The sequence below is a fragment of the Mesoplodon bidens genome (genome assembly GCF_964165515.1).
Source record: "Mesoplodon bidens genome assembly, contig: HAP1_SCAFFOLD_120, whole genome shotgun sequence".
Lineage (NCBI taxonomy): Eukaryota > Metazoa > Chordata > Mammalia > Artiodactyla > Ziphiidae > Mesoplodon > Mesoplodon bidens.
In genome coordinates, this window is record NW_027671363.1 from 935,193 (window position 1) to 951,218 (window position 16,026).

Genomic DNA, 16,026 nt, shown 5'->3' on the forward strand with positions numbered 1-16,026 from the left:
GAGCCAGCAGCCCTCACCTCCGCCCTGTGTAAATGCTCCAGAATAACGGGTACAGCAGGATTCCTGTCCATGATTTGCATTAGCACAAACTGAAAACAAACCAAATGTCCATTAAGAGTCAAAAATAAATGATGTGTATATACTTTAAGGTGTCACACACCATTCTTAGTATTTTCATTCATCACTTGTACTCGGATAAAAAAATCGTTGCCTCAGACTTAGGGATTGTTTTAATTTTGTTGGTTTTCCAGTTTTCTTTCATGTTTTAGGTTTTTAAAAATGAAAAGTTTGGCTTTTTAAATTATAAAAGTAATATATATTTACTGTAAAAATTTAAGAGGGTAATATAGTTAACGTATATCTCCTCCACCGTGGGATGAACACCTTTAACATTTTATAGAACCTTCCAGACTACTTTTTTATGGATATATGAGTGAATATATATTTGTGTGTATGTGCATAATGGCCTCATACATTTCTGTAAGTTACTTTTTTCTTTAATAATATAACGTGTGTAACTGTGGGTTACTGCCGCTAGAACCCTGGTGTCCAAACTCCCAGGCCAAATCTCCTTCTACTACATTCCACTACCATGGGGAGGTTTAAAAAAGAAAGGGAAAGTATGAAGGGTGATGCTTCCATAAATTAAATCAACTTGAAAAGGCGCATTTGGAGAGTCAGAGAGTACTGATATTGTTAGAAAGAAGAAAGGTTTAAAAGCTGGTTGAATCTCATTCAAAAAAAATCCATATGTACCACATTGTAAAAAAGAGAAGGAAGACGGCGTTCATGATTACTGGGCTGGCAGGGTAGGGGACAGTTGCATGCTGGGGGTGGCTCTCGTACTGGCTCTTCCACTCTTCACAGTTGTGCTCGGCCAGGGCCAGGGACCGCTGAGGGAGATCAGAGGAGAGGGTGGTGCCTTGGGGGTTCCAGGGAGTTGTGCAGCTGGCTCCCTTGCCACCCAGACTGCCCCAGGGTTCCCAGCCCCAAGGATTATGGAGCATCCCCACACCTGTTTGCTCTGCAGTTGCTGTTCTGCAACCCATTTTCTCCTCCAGCACTTTCTGCAGTGTCTCCTTGGCCTTCTGCTCATAGCTGTTTTTCTGGTCTTCCATCTGTAATAGCAACTTATTCATTCCCCAAGAACTGTATTTCTGTAAATTTGAGGCAATTCAACAAATACACATTGACCTACTGTGTGCTAAAGCCTGAGCAGGGATACAGAAATGAAACGAACTTGGTCCTTGCCCACAGGGCAGAGATGTCAGTAATCTGGTGGACCTTCTTCCAGGCTGGAGGCAGGTAGGGAGAGTCCCTCAGGTGATGTGAGAGGTGAGTGGGGATAAAAAACTGCCCTGGGCATGCTGGGCCTTCTCCCCTAGGCCTTCCACAGGCATTTGAAATCCGACATTTCCAAAGGGAAATCATCTTTCTAAACCTGCTCCTATCTCAGTGGCCAGCATCACCCCCCACCCAGTCTCCCAAACCCTAAACCAGGGAATCATCCTTGATTTCTCTCTCACCTTCTTCAAGGAATCAGTTCATCATCAAGCTCTGTCAAGTCAGCGTCTTTAACGGCTCCTTCGTTACCTGTATCCTCTATCCCTACCGCCACCTCCTTAGTTCAGACCCTAGTGACACTATTATATGGTTTATATAGAGACTATGTGTTATCTTCATGCCTTGCCTCCCTTCAAACCCTTTTCAGTCCTGCAGCTAGCGGGTTCTTTCTAAAACTTAAATCTGATCCCATCACAACCTGCTTAAATCTCTCAGTGTTTCTCAGTGTTCTAAGAATCAGATCCAAACTCCTTGGCATGGTTCCTACTTACAAGCCCAGACTTTCATCTCATGCTGCCTCCACGCAAGCTGAACTGCTTGTAGGTCCCCTAAGCACTGTGCTTTTCAGCCTCTGCCTTTGCCCATAAAGCTTCTTCTGCTTAGAGTATCGTGACCCACGCTTCTCACCTGGTTAACTTCTACCCATGTTCAAGATTCAGCCCTAGAATCATAAATTCTGATAAACTTGGCCAACCATACCTACCCCCCGACTCTTTATGGATTAGGCAATTTTACTGGTGTTCACATAGTATCTGTATTTCTGATCTGTGGACTCATCTGTCTCCTTTAAGGGATTGTAAACTGCTTTGGGGCAGGGAGCATTTTTTAAAAAATAAAATTATTTTTGTAGGCTTGGGGATCTGAACAATAGTCAGTAAAGTCAAGTTTTAAAAATGAATACATTTGTATTTTTAGAATTTCTCCTGGCTTGAAGGTCAAAAAGACAAAGACACAAGAGCAGCTTTGCAAATTCACTGGGGGTCTTGCCTTTCCAGTGCTTTTCATCTTTACGCCCTGTGATTTTTGGGAAAGCAGGAGCCTCTTACTGTCGCTTCTGGGTTACCCAACTGGGTAAGAGATAGTCTAGATAATGCAGATTTAGAGTTCAATATCAAATCATTTCCATTTAGCTTTGGAGTCATGTGAAAATTTGGATTTAAATGTTGAGTGGGTCTTATGTTCTTGGAATTGTCATTAGAAACCAGACACAGGAGTTACTGGTTGAGATCATACATGGTTATGTCCAGGTTATTGGACTTAACCATGCTGGTCACTGACCAGCTTTATCCCCCATTGAAAATGAGTAGACTGGCATTCTGGATTATATGTCAGTCTCTTATGAGCTTGGTTGGCATTACTGAAAAAATAAAAGTTGTGGATCTGCAAACCCATAGACTCTATAGACTATGTTTCCCTGCAGAATTCTAACTACATGGCCACCTTATCTTCCTGACATCGAGTGGGAGCAGTCTGGCCGGTCCATCTCGTTCTCTTGATCTTGAGTCCTCTGCAAAAGACATCCCCCTTTTCTGCACCAGCACATACGTCACAGCCCTGAAGAAAGTGTAGACATCTGAGATACGCTAACAGTGGGGGAGGGCTGATATCCCGTGAACAGACACATAAATGCCTGTTAGACCTGGAAATTGAAAACCAGAGAGGCGGCGCCACACTGGTTTTGGCCCAGGCCACCAGCCACTGGTGTTCCCAGCAAAATGTTCCCAATGTGGGAGTTTGAGGAAGCAGGGAAAGGCAGGTGGTGTGAGTTTATTAGGACTTGAGGCCCTCAGCCTCGCACTGAGGCCAGCTGAACCCCCAGAGCGTGCTTCCTGCCCTCCTATGGGCTGCTACTCCTAAAGGTACTTGGTTTCAACAGTTATTTGTGCATCAGGTTAAAGACTGAAGGGAGAGGGAACTGCAAGCCTAAATTCTTCATATCATACGCCACCTCCCTTTCTCTTCTTATTATATAAGCAATTCATGTGAAAAACAAATAAGGCAAGCAAAACAAAACAAAATTACCTGAAATCTTGCTATCCAAAAGTTGCCATTAGTATTTTGGTGTATACGTGTTCCAGATTTTTCTTTATTTTCAACCCTTCATTAAGGCCATTGTAGTCTTGACAGATGATGCTGGCACAAGCACTTGAAATGAGGCTCCTCTTTTTAAAATACTGTATTTGCATTTGGCTGAATTTGTCTCAGGCCCTGCCTTGCCTGGTCCCCAGCGTGGTGTTTTCTGCTGCAGTCTCTGTAAATTGGAGTTGGGGTGATGGGGCGGTCAGGCAGGGCTGTGTGTATCTGTGTCTGTACGAGGGAGGAGGGGCACACTTTCCAGTGTTTCTGGGCAACAAGCAGGCACTCACTGCAGTTTCCTATCCCTCAGGCCTGGGCTGTGGAGACAGGGGAAGTACCAGGAAGGGGTGGACGACCCCGACCCAGCTAAATGGAAGGCCCAGCTCCACTGTGCGCTCAACAAGAGCAGGGAATTCAACCTGATGTACAACGGCACCAAGGAGGTGCCCATGAACCCAGTGAAGATATATCAAGTGTGTGACATCCCCCAGCCCCAGGGCTCTATCATTAACCCAGGTGAGGCCCCAGCTGCTGGGGAGAAGGTGGACAGTGTGCCAGGTTCCCGGCTGGACCCTTAAAGCGATAGTCGACTTGAAAGTCGCCTCACTTACAAAGTTGAAGACTGGTAAACAAAGCAAGAAATGCTGTCCCTAGAAAGAACCCAGAGAACAAAAGATATAAACTCAGCACAGTCTTCCTGCCCACCCAGTGGAACAGTAAAGCATTAGAAAGAAGAGGGGGTATTGAGTTCTATAAAAAATAACTTCTCTTGGGACTCAACACTGAGAAGAGAGGCCAGGTAGTTTAGAAGACGGAGGGCTTAAAACTTAGAAGGTCTGAGTTATAAACCTCGGTCTTTCCATTTCACTACTTGTGGGACATTGAATCAAGTCATTCAACGTTTTGAGCCTCAGCTTCTTCCACTATAAAATCTGGGTTCTCATCTTTCCTGCGTATTTCAAAGGCTGTTCTAAGAATCAATTGCCATGACATTATGAAGGCTATTAAGTTCTCTTTATAAATGATGGGTAAGTGATCATTTAATTTGTATGGTATTTTTCCTAGGAGAATACCACCTGATCCCTATATTTACTCAATGTTTAGCCAGTTCCGACTAAGAGCCAGATAATTTAGACTTGACCTCCAGTGAATCTAGTGAGGCTCTGCCATGAGGGAAGGGTCTGTCTTCACAGTAAGCTTATAAAGGAGAGAAGCTGTGCTCCTTGGGTCCTTAGAAGGGATGCGAATGTGTAGAAAGGGGTTTAGAGTAGGAATTAAAAGATTTCTAGGAGAGGGGAGTAGGGTCTGCAGCTCCTGGATAGGGGAGGGGATGAGAGCTTGTACTGGGGCTCCGTAGGAGGAGCTGGGAGTGGGGTGAACACCCTTGGTTCCCACTCTTTGGCATTGAGGGTGCACACTGAACCCAAGGAACCTCTGTGCTGGCAGTGCCTAGCTTGAACAGTGGGTCAGCTGCAGGGATGACAGTGCAACGTGAGCGCCTCACTTTTGACCTTTGTGTGTGTGTGTGTGTGTGTTTCTCGGGTAGGATCCACTGGATCTGCTCCTTGGGATGAGAAAGATAATGGTGTGGATGAAGAAGATGAGGAAGGTGAGCTGGACCAGTCACAGCACCACGTTCCCATCCAGGACACCTTCCCCTTCCTGAACATCAGTGGTGAGTGGGTTGGGGGGTGGGACCGAGGCATGGAGAGGATGTACGGGGCTTTGATTTTGCAACCGTTGACACCATATCCACCATTGCACTGGGAGCAGAGACCAGGCCCTGGGGCGAGGCTGCCAGTCGGTTAGCAAGTAGGAGTCATAGGCAAAGGCACTCCGTAGGCATAGTTATCCCAGTGGGGTGGCTTCTAGGCAGAGAGAGCATCTTCTGAATCTTACGTGATAATTCAGAGAAATTAAAAAATGAAATTCATTCTCAATCCCGCATACAAATACACAAGCTGTTACAAATTTTGCTGATTTCCTTCAGGCCAAGTGCAGGGATCCTTTTCGTGAGTCATAGGCAAACTCTTCTGCTATTTCCCTCAGTACAAATTTTCTGTCACTGCCTTAACAGCCTCTGCTAAGGCCGTATCGTGGGAAACTTGTGGCTCTACAGCTCTTAATACTAGGCTCTGATACAATTTCTCTACTAGAGACTTTTATCTTTTTAAAATTTATTTATTTATTTATTTATTTATTGTGGTACGCGGGCCTCTCACTGTTGTGGCCTCTCCCATTGCGGAGCACAGGCTCCGGACGCGCAGGCTCGGTGGCCATGGCTCACGGGCCCAGCCGCTCCGCGGCACGTGGGATCCTCCCGGACCGGGGCACGAACCCATGTCCCCTGCCTCGGCAGGCGGACTCTCAGCCACTGCGCCACCAGGGAAGCCCTATCCTGTGGTTTTTAAGTATCCCTGCACACTCTGCCTGTCTCTAGAGTATTAAGTCCAGTTGCGCTGTTCTCACCTCTTTGTTTATTTAGATTATTATTTACTTGCATTAAAATGTACCAATTTCAAAGGTACAGTTTGATTAATTTTGGTAATTGTATACCAGGTGTAACCACCACCACGACCCAGATATAGCAAAGTTACTTAACTTTTAAAAGTTTTCCATCCCAATTTGCCCCAATTCAGTTTTGAGACACTTTATTGAGTTTTACTGCTTTCTCTAACATCGACTCTCCGGGTGATTTAGGAAAGTCACTTTACCTCTCTGGATGTGTTTTTGCTTTTATAACATGAAAAATGCCAGAACAGATATGTTACCAAGGGTCCTTGCAATACTTTCAGAAAATGAGGGGGTAGGGTAAGGGCGGGAATCTCAGCCTTGCGTCCTCATTCTTCACACAGCACACGCATGTGGCAGATCCTAGTGGGAAAAGCCTGTGGTCGCATCAGAGAGAATTAGGTTTCCATCTCCTCTCTTGCTAGTGTGTATGTAACCTTTTGTAAGCATCAGCTTTCTCATCTCCAATATCAGGCTTATTAACAAGGCCTATTTGTTTACTGTTGTGAGGATGAATTGAGATGCACCGGCAGCCTTAAATGTTAGTTGGTATTTGTATTATGGCATAATAGAAAGGCACTGCATTCAACCATCTCAGTTACTACACGTTTATGCAGGCTGATTCTCACAGCCAAAACAGACGCACAAAGTACACCCACCCATTTACCCACCTGGGGAAGCCCGAAGCCTCCCTTGCCTGCCTGCCTGCCTTACGGGGCTCAGAGAAAAGCTGCGCATGCGTGCGCGTGCTTCCAAAGCGCCTCGCTAGGGGGCGGAATGGGAAACAGGAGGTTCTAACGCCTGTCGTACAAGCGCGACGTAAAGCGGGTCTGCTTTATGGCACCCTGCTTCCGCCGTAAAGCGCCGTTGGCAATCCCGCGTGAGTGGGTTGAGGAGACGACTGCCAGGTGAAAAACGCGATTCTTGGAGGTTGGCTGACTTGACGTCTTCCCCATGGGCAAACGCGGGAGCCGGAGCCGGAGCCGGAGCCGGAGCCAGAGCCAGCTGCTCAACTCCCTAACTAAAAGGCAGAAGAAGCATCTAAGGGATTTCGGCGAGGAGCATCCCTTCTATGACAGGTATGGAGAGGCGAGGCTGGGACCGGCGCTGCCGGCGTCCTTTCCCGGTGGGAGCCCGCGTGTCCCCGCGTTTGGTCCGCCGGTGCCCCGGGGGTAGTGACAGGGCAGCTCCCGCCGCGTGCCACGCTGCCCCGGCGCCGGCCTAGCTCGCCCGGGGATCCTGGCGGCTTCCCGCCTGAGGTGGGGTTCTTCGCCGGTCTTCCTACCCTTTGTTGAGCCTGTAGTTTTATGCTAGACGGCACGCCTCCTGTGTGGCGACTGGGCAGAGGTTTTATAAGCTTGTGTTCGTTTTCTATGTTTTTAAAGAATTGCTTGGGGGCTTCCCTGGTGGCGCAGTGGTTAAGAATCCGCCTGCCAAGGGAGGGGACAGGGATTCGAGCCCTGGTCCGGGAAGATCCCACATGCCGCGGTGCAAGTAAGCCCGTGCGCCACAACTATTGAGCCTGCACTCCAGAGCCCGCGAGCCACAACTACTGAGCCAGGGTGGTGCAACTACTGATGCCCGCGAGCCTAGAGCCCCTGCTCCGCAACAAGAGAAGCCACCTGTCGCCGCAACTAGAGAAAGCCCGGGCGCAGCAACGAAGACCCATAGCAGGCCAAAATAAATAAATTAAAGAAGTTAAAAAAAATAAAAAAGAATTGCTTGGGACCCTCGACATCACCTATCTATTCAATGACCATGAGGAAACTAATGTTTGGGTAGTTGTGGGTTCCTCTCTAAGTGTCCAGACTCTCAGTTATGATCTTAGTGCTCATCCCACCCCTTTGGGCTGCTTTATCAACAGTTAGAGGGATAGTCTACTTAAGAAATTTGCTAGAAAAGGTGAACCCCGAGGGCTTTTATTTGCCAAAATTTCCCATCTTTTGGATAAGAGCCTGTTACTGTGTGACTGTAGTATTTGTCATGTGGTCTTGTTAGACTTTTTCATTCGTCTCTTATTTATTTGGCATATCCTTCCAAAACCTGTCCAAATGCATATGGAGTTTTTACTTGACAATAGATATAATGTATTTATAACGGTATAGTCTGCCATGTTCATTTAAAGTTGTATCATTAGACTTTTCCTAATTGCTACCTACTGTAGTTAAAGTTTAACATTGCCTGTTTCTTCTCAGGGTTTCCAGAAAGGAAGCAAAACCACAGACTTGTCAACTGGTAATGCTTTATACCTTCTTTATGATAGTAGATTCTGGACTGTTACTTTTAAGATTATATATGGTAATAAAGTTTGGCTACATTTCCACTCTCTTTGATTTTAGATGTAAGCTATACTTTAGTAATATTGCTTAGTTTTAAGTGCAGATGTCTGTTAAAATGCCATTGTGATAACTAATATAGTATAGAGTATGAAACTGTCCTGAGAGATTAGCCTGTTAGAACCTGTTAAGGAGGCTTACCAGAGGGCTCTTGGTGAATCCTAAGAGGGAATGTCATGTTTGCTTAACATAAAATAGAGTGCAAAATCATCAAAGGTCTTATTTCATTACCACAGACTCAGAAATAAAGTACACTTTTTTGTTGTAAGTTTTCCTGTTGCTCCTTTAAAGGTGCCAAATGTCTGACACATAGGTTAGATCGCCTTATAACCTAAAGCTCCGTGTGTTTAGTTTGCTGTATTCCCATGTGGAACATGAGCAGTTCAAAGAAGAGGAAGCGCTTCTAGAATCATAGCTAGATTAGCTGTTTGAAACAAATTTGGTGCTAGGTCTGGTTGAATAGATAGGACTGCATATTTGCAGAAAAGCTAGTTTTTATCTAGAAAAGTCTGAACTTGGTTCCACTGTGGACCTGATGATAGTCGTGGGGTAGCAACAAGAACAGTATAATTTTTGTTTTTAAAATCCCCATTTTCCTTTTAGTCAGAGAGTTTATAGATACTTCAAGTTCTGAAAGTGAAGCATAGAGTGAACCAGAACAAGTTTCTGGTTACAACAGACTACTTGCCACATTAAAGGATGTCTCCAAGGAAGATGAGGAGGAGGAAGAGGAGGAAGACAGTGTTCTAGATGAGACAGAAATGAATCTTGAAGATGGCGATAGTGACGTCATTGTGGAGGAAGAGCTGGCAGTGGAGTCCACTGACATGCAGAAGAGTGAGTGTCTCTGATGTGGGTTTATCATCTTTGCAGGGACCACAGACAGATTGCCCCAGGGGCAGGGTGCCTTGTACCACAGAGCTGGGTGAAAGCACATGGATTCAAAGCAGAGATTCTTAACATTGTTGGGCTCTGTGATATCTTCAAGAATCTGATGAAAACACAGGACCCTGTGGCCATAAAAATGCAGAAATGACATTTTTGCTTATGATTTCCAGGATTTCATCAATCCTACTTCAAATTCCCCTGATTGAGAGGAAAGGGAACATAATTCTGTTTTTGTAATGGTCTCAATTTATGAAAGAGATGATTGTTCCTGCCTTAGAGGAACCAAGTTTAATGGAAGATAGACATAAAATACACAAAACTTTTCAAGCATCCAATCTGAATGGAACCGATAAATATAAGGTGTTAAAGAGATGCAAAGTGGTCACATGCTGCCAGGGTGAATGAGGGGAGGCTTCAGAGAAGAGCTGGGACTGAAAGCTGAAAGGAACTCTGTCTCACTCAGACATCTAGGTGACTATTTTTTTTTTTAATTATTATTAATTTATTTATTTTTGGCTGCATTGTGTCTTTGTTGCAGTGCGCCGGCTTCTCACTGTGGTGGCTTCTCTTGTTGTGGAGCATGGGCTCTAGGCACGTGGGCTTCGGTAGTTGTGGCACACGGGCTCAGTAGTTGTGGCTCACGGGCTCTAGAGCACAGGCTCTGTAGTTGTGGCGCACGGGCTTAGTTGCTCGGCGGCATGTGGGATCTTCCCAGACTAGGGCTTGAAACCACGTCCCCTGCATTAGCAGGCGAATTCTTAACCACTGTGCCACCAGGGAAATCCCCATAGGTGACATTTTAATTTAACTTTAAAATCAACTTTATTGAAGTATGAATTACATTCAACAAGGTGTACCCGTTTTAAGCATGTAATTTGATAAGTCTTGATAAATGTGTATATCTATATTGTCATCGCCAAAGTCAAGATACAGAACACTTCCAATACCTGCAAAAAGTTCCTTCTTGTCCTTTTACAGTCAGTTTCCCAGGCCTGGCATCAGGCAACCACTGACATGCTTTCTTTCACTATGTATTAGTGTTTCCTATTCTAGAAATTCATATGAATGGAAGCATACAACAAGTACCCTTTTGCACGTGGCTTCTTTGGCTCCTCATGTTGTTGTGACTCATCCGTGTAGCTCATATTAGTAATTCATTTCTTTTTATTACTGGAATAGTAGTCCATTGTCTGAATATATCTGGGTAACTTTTTATATTCTATTATCTTAATGCCTACTTGCCTTACTGTATTTTTTTCTATACTTTGAGGTGTCACACACCATTCTTAGTATTTTCATTCATCACTTGGACTCGGATAAAGAAATCGTTGCCTCAGACTTAGGGATTGTTTTAATTTTGTTGGTTTTCCAGTTTTCTTTCATGTTTTAGGTTTTTAAAAATGAAAAGTTTGGCTTTTTAAATTATAAAAGTAATATATATTTACTGTAAAAATTTAAGAGGGTAATACAGTTAACGTATATCTCCTCCACCGTGGGATGAACACCTTTAACATTTTATAGAATCTTCCAGACTACTTTTTTATGGATATATGAGTGAATATATATTTGTGTGTATGTGCATAATGGCCTCATACATTTCTGTAAGTTACTTTTTTCTTTAATAATATAACGTGTGTAACTGTGGGTTACTGCCGCTAGAACCCTGGTGTCCAAACTCCCAGGCCAAATCTCCTTCTACTACATTCCACTACCATGGGGAGGTTTAAAAAAGAAAGGGAAAGTATGAAGGGTGATGTTTCCATAAATTAAATCAACTTGAAAAGGCGCATTTGGAAAGTCAGAGAGTACTGATATTGTTAGAAAGAAGAAAGGTTTAAAAGCTGGTTGAATCTCATTCAAAAAAAATCCATATGTACCACATTGTAAAAAAGAGAAGGAAGACGGCGTTCATGATTACTGGGCTGGCAGGGTAGGGGACAGTTGCATGCTGGGGGTGGCTCTCGTACTGGCTCTTCCACTCTTCACACTTGTGCTCGGCCAGGGCTGGGGACCGCTGAGGGAGATCAGAGGAGAGGGTGGTGCCTTGGGGGTTCCAGGGAGTTGTGCAGCTGGCTCCCTTCCTTGCCACCCAGACTGCCCCAGGGTTCCCAGCCCCAAGGATTATGGAGCATCCCCACACCTGTTTGCTCTGCAGTTGCTGTTCTGCAACCCATTTTCTCCTCCAGCACTTTCTGCAGTGTCTCCTTGGCCTTCTGCTCATAGCTGTTTTTCTGGTCTTCCATCCGTAATAGCAACTTATTCATTCCCCAAGAACTGTATTTCTGTAAATTTGAGGCAATTCAACAAATACACATTGACCTACTGTGTGCTAAAGCCTGAGCAGGGATACAGAAATGAAAAGAAATTGGTCCTTGCCCACAGGGCAGAGACGTCAGTAATCTGGTGGACCTTCGTCCAAGCTGGAGGCAGGCAGGGAGAGTCCCTCAGGTGATGTGAGAGGTGAGTGGGGATAAAAAACTGCCCTGGGCATGCTGGGCCTTCTCCCCGAGGCCTTCCACAGGCATTTGAACTCCGACATTTCCAAAGGGAAATCATCTTTCTAAACCTGCTCCTATCTCAGTGGCCAGCATCACCCCCCACCCAGTCTCCCAAACCCTAAACCAGGGAATCATCCTTGATTTCTCTCTCACCTTCTTCAAGGAATCAGTTCCTCATCAAGCTTTGTCAAGTCAGCGTCTTTAACGGCTCCTTCGTTACCTGTATCCTCTATCCCTACCGCCACCTCCTTAGTTCAGACCCTAGTGACACTATTATATGGATTATATAGAGACTATGTATTATCTTCATGCCTTGCCTCCCTTCAAACCCTTTTCAGTCCTGCAGCTAGAGGGTTCTTTCTAAAGCTTAAATCTGATCCCATCACAACCTGCTTAAATCTCTCAGTGGTTCTCAGTGTTCTAAGAATCAGGTCCAAACTCCTTGGCATGGTTCCTACTTACAAGCCCAGACTTTCATCTCATGCTGCCTCCACGCAAGCTGAACTGCTTGTAGGTCCCCTAAGCACTGTGCTTTTCAGCCTCTGCCTTTGCCCATAAAGCTTCTTCTGCTTAGAGTATCGTGACCCACGCTTCTCACCTGGTTAACTTCTACCCATGTTCAAGATTCAGCCCTAGAATCATAAATTCTGATAAACTTGGCCAACCATACCTACCCCCCGACTCTTTATGGATTAGGCAGTTTTACTGGTGTTCACATAGTATCTGTATTTCTGATCTGTGGACTCATCTGTCTCCTTTAAGGGATTGTAAACTGCTTTGGGGCAGGGAGCATTTTTAAAAAAATAAAATTATTTTTGTAGGCTTGGGGATCTGAACAATAGTCAGTAAAGTCAAGTTTTAAAAATGAATACATTTGTATTTTTAGAATTTCTCCTGGCTTGAAGGTCAAAAAGAAAAAGACACAAGAGCAGCTTTGCAAATTCACTGGGGGTCTTGCCTTTCCAGTGCTTTTCATTTTTACGCCCTGTGATTTTTGGGAAAGCAGGAGCCTCTTACTGTCACTTCTGGGTTACCCAACTGGGTAAGAGATAGTCTAGATAATGCAGATTTAGAGTTCAATATCAAATCATTTCCATTTAGCTTTGGAGTCATCTGAAAATTTGGATTTAAAGGTTGAGTGGGTCTTATGTTCTTGGAATTGTCATTAGAAACCAGACACAGGAGTTACTGGTTGAGATCATACATGGTTATGTCCAGGTTATTGGACTTAACCATGCTGGTCACTGACCAGCTTTATCCCCCTTTGAAAACGAGTAGACTGGCATTCTGGATTATATGTCAGTCTCTTATGAGCTTGGTTGGCATTACTGAAAAAATAAAAGTTGTGGATCCGCAAACCCATAGACTGTATAGGCTATGTTCCGCTGCAGAATTCTAACTACACGGCCACCTTATCTTCCTAACATCAAGTGGGAGCAGTCTGGCCGGTCCATCTCGTTCTCTTGATCTTGAGTCCTCTGCAAAAGACATCCCCCTTTTCTGCACCAGCACATACGTCACAGCCCTGAAGAAAGTGTAGACATCTGAGATACGTTAACAGTGGGGGAGGGCTGATATCCCGTGAACAGACACATAAATGCCTGTTAGACCTGGAAATTGAAAACCAGAGAGGCGGGGCCACACTGGTTTTGGCCCAGGCCACCAGCCACTGGTGTTCCCAGCAAAATATTCCCAATGTGGGAGTTTGAGGAAGCAGGGAAAGGCAGGTGGTGTGAGTTTATTAGGACTTGAGGCCCTCAGCCTCGCACTGAGCCCAGCTGAACCCCCAGAGCGTGCTTCCTGCCCTCCTATGGGCTGCTACTCCTAAAGGTACTTGGTTTCAACAGTTATTTGTGCATCAGGTTAAAGACTGAAGGGAGAGGGAACTGCAAGCCTAAATTCTTCATATCATACGCCACCTCCCTTTCTCTTCTTATTATATAAGCAATTCATGTGAAAAACAAATAAGGCAAGCAAAACAAAACAAAATTACCTGAAATCTTGCTATCCAAAAGTTGCCATTAGTATTTTGGTGTATACGTGTTCCAGATTTTTCTTTATTTTCAACCCTTCATTAAGGCCATTGTAGTCTTGACAGATGATGCTGGCACAAGCACTTGAAATGAGGCTCCTCTTTTTAAAATACTGTATTTGCATTTGGCTGAATTTGTCTCAGGCCCTGCCTTGCCTGGTCCCCAGCGTGGTGTTTTCTGCTGCAGTCTCTGTAAATTGGAGTTGGGGTGATGGGGCGGTCAGGCAGGGCTGTGTGTATCTGTGTCTGTACGAGGGAGGAGGGGCACACTTTCCAGTGTTTCTGGGCAACAAGCAGGCACTCACTGCAGTTTCCTATCCCTCAGGCCTGGGCTGTGGAGACAGGGGAAGTACCAGGAAGGGGTGGACGACCCCGACCCAGCTAAATGGAAGGCCCAGCTCCACTGTGCGCTCAACAAGAGCAGGGAATTCAACCTGATGTACAACGGCACCAAGGAGGTGCCCATGAACCCAGTGAAGATATATCAAGTGTGTGACATCCCCCAGCCCCAGGGCTCTATCATTAACCCAGGTGAGGCCCTAGCTGCTGGGGAGAAGGTGGACAGTGTGCCAGGTTCCCGGCTGGACCCTTAAAGCGATAGTCGACTTGAAAGTCGCCTCGCTTACAAAGTTGAAGACTGGTAAACAAAGCAAGAAATGCTGTCCCTAGAAAGAACCCAGAGAACAAAAGATATAAACTCAGCACAGTCTTCTTGCCCACCCAGTGGAACAGTAAAGCATTAGAAAGAAGAGGGGGTATTGAGTTCTATAAAAAATAACTTCTCTTGGGACTCAACACTGAGAAGAGAGGCCAGGTAGTTTAGAAGACGGAGGGCTTAAAACTTAGAAGGTCTGAGTTATAAACCTCGGTCTTTCCATTTCACTACTTGTGGGACATTGAATCAAGTCATTCAACGTTTTGAGCCTCAGCTTCTTCCACTATAAAATCTGGGTTCTCATCTTTCCTGCGTATTTCAAAGGCTGTTCTAAGAATCAATTGCCATGACATTATGAAGGCTATTAAGTTCTCTTTATAAATGATGGGTAAGTGATCATTTAATTTGTATGGTATTTTTCCTAGGAGAATACCACCTGATCCCTATATTTACTCAATGTTTAGCCAGTTCCGACTAAGAGCCAGATAATTTAGACTTGACCTCCAGTGAATCTAGTGAGGCTCTGCCATGAGGGAAGGGTCTGTCTTCACAGTAAGCTTACAAAGGAGAGAAGCTGTGCTCCTTGGGTCCTTAGAAGGGATGCGAATGTGTAGAAAGGGGTTTAGAGTAGGAATTAAAAGATTTCTAGGAGAAGGGAGTAGGGTGTGCAGCTCCTGGATAGGGGAGGGGATGAGAGCTTGCACTGGGGCTCCGTAGGAGGAGCTGGGAGTGGGGTGAACACCCTTGGTTCCCACTCTTTGGCATTGAGGGTGCACACTGAACCCAAGGAACCTCTGTGCTGGCAGTGCCTAGCTTGAACAGTGGGTCAGCTGCAGGGATGACAGTGCAACGTGAGCGCCTCACTTTTGACCTTTGTGTGTGTGTGTGTGTGTGTGTTTCTCGGGTAGGATCCACTGGATCTGCTCCTTGGGATGAGAAAGATAATGGTGTGGATGAAGAAGATGAGGAAGATGAGCTGAACCAGTCACAGCACCACGTTCCCATCCAGGACACCTTCCCCTTCCTGAACATCAATGGTGAGTGGGGTTGGGGGTGGGACAGAGGCATGGAGAGGATGTAAGGGGCTTTGATTTTGCAACCGTTGACACCATATCCACCATTGCACTGGGAGCAGCGACCAGGCCCTGGGGCCAGGCTGCCAGTCTGTTAGCAAGTAGGAGTCATAGGCAAAGGCACTCCGTAGGCATAGTTATCCCAGTGGGGTGGCTTCTAGGCAGAGAGAGCATCTTCTGAATCTTACGTGATAATTCAGAGAAATTAAAAAATGAAATTCATTCTCAATCCCGCATACAAATACACAAGCTGTTACAAATTTTGCTGATTTCCTTCAGGCCAAGTGCAGGGATCCTTTTCGTGAATTGTAGGCAAACTCTTCTGCTATTTCCCTCGGTACAAATTTTCTGTCACTGCCTTAACAGCCTCTGCTAAGGCCGTATCGTGGGAAACTTGTGGCTCTACAGCTCTTAATACTAGGCTCTGATAAAATTTCTCTACTAGAGACTTTTATCTTTTTTAAATTAATTAATTAATTTGTTTATTTATTGTGGTACGCGGGCCTCTCACTGTTGTGGCCTCTCCCATTGCGGAGCACAGGCTCCGGACGCGCAGGCTCGGTGGCCATGGCTCACGGGCCCAGCCGCTCCGCGGCATGTGGGATCTTCCCGG

General features: G+C 45.3%; 1 pseudogene across 1 annotated transcript in view; it reads left to right on the forward strand.

The window, feature by feature from the left end:
- The window catches only part of LOC308611519 (centrosomal protein of 78 kDa-like), a 739,857-nt pseudogene that overhangs the window by 563,586 nt on the left and 160,245 nt on the right, over positions 1-16,026 (forward strand). The window lies entirely within an intron of this gene.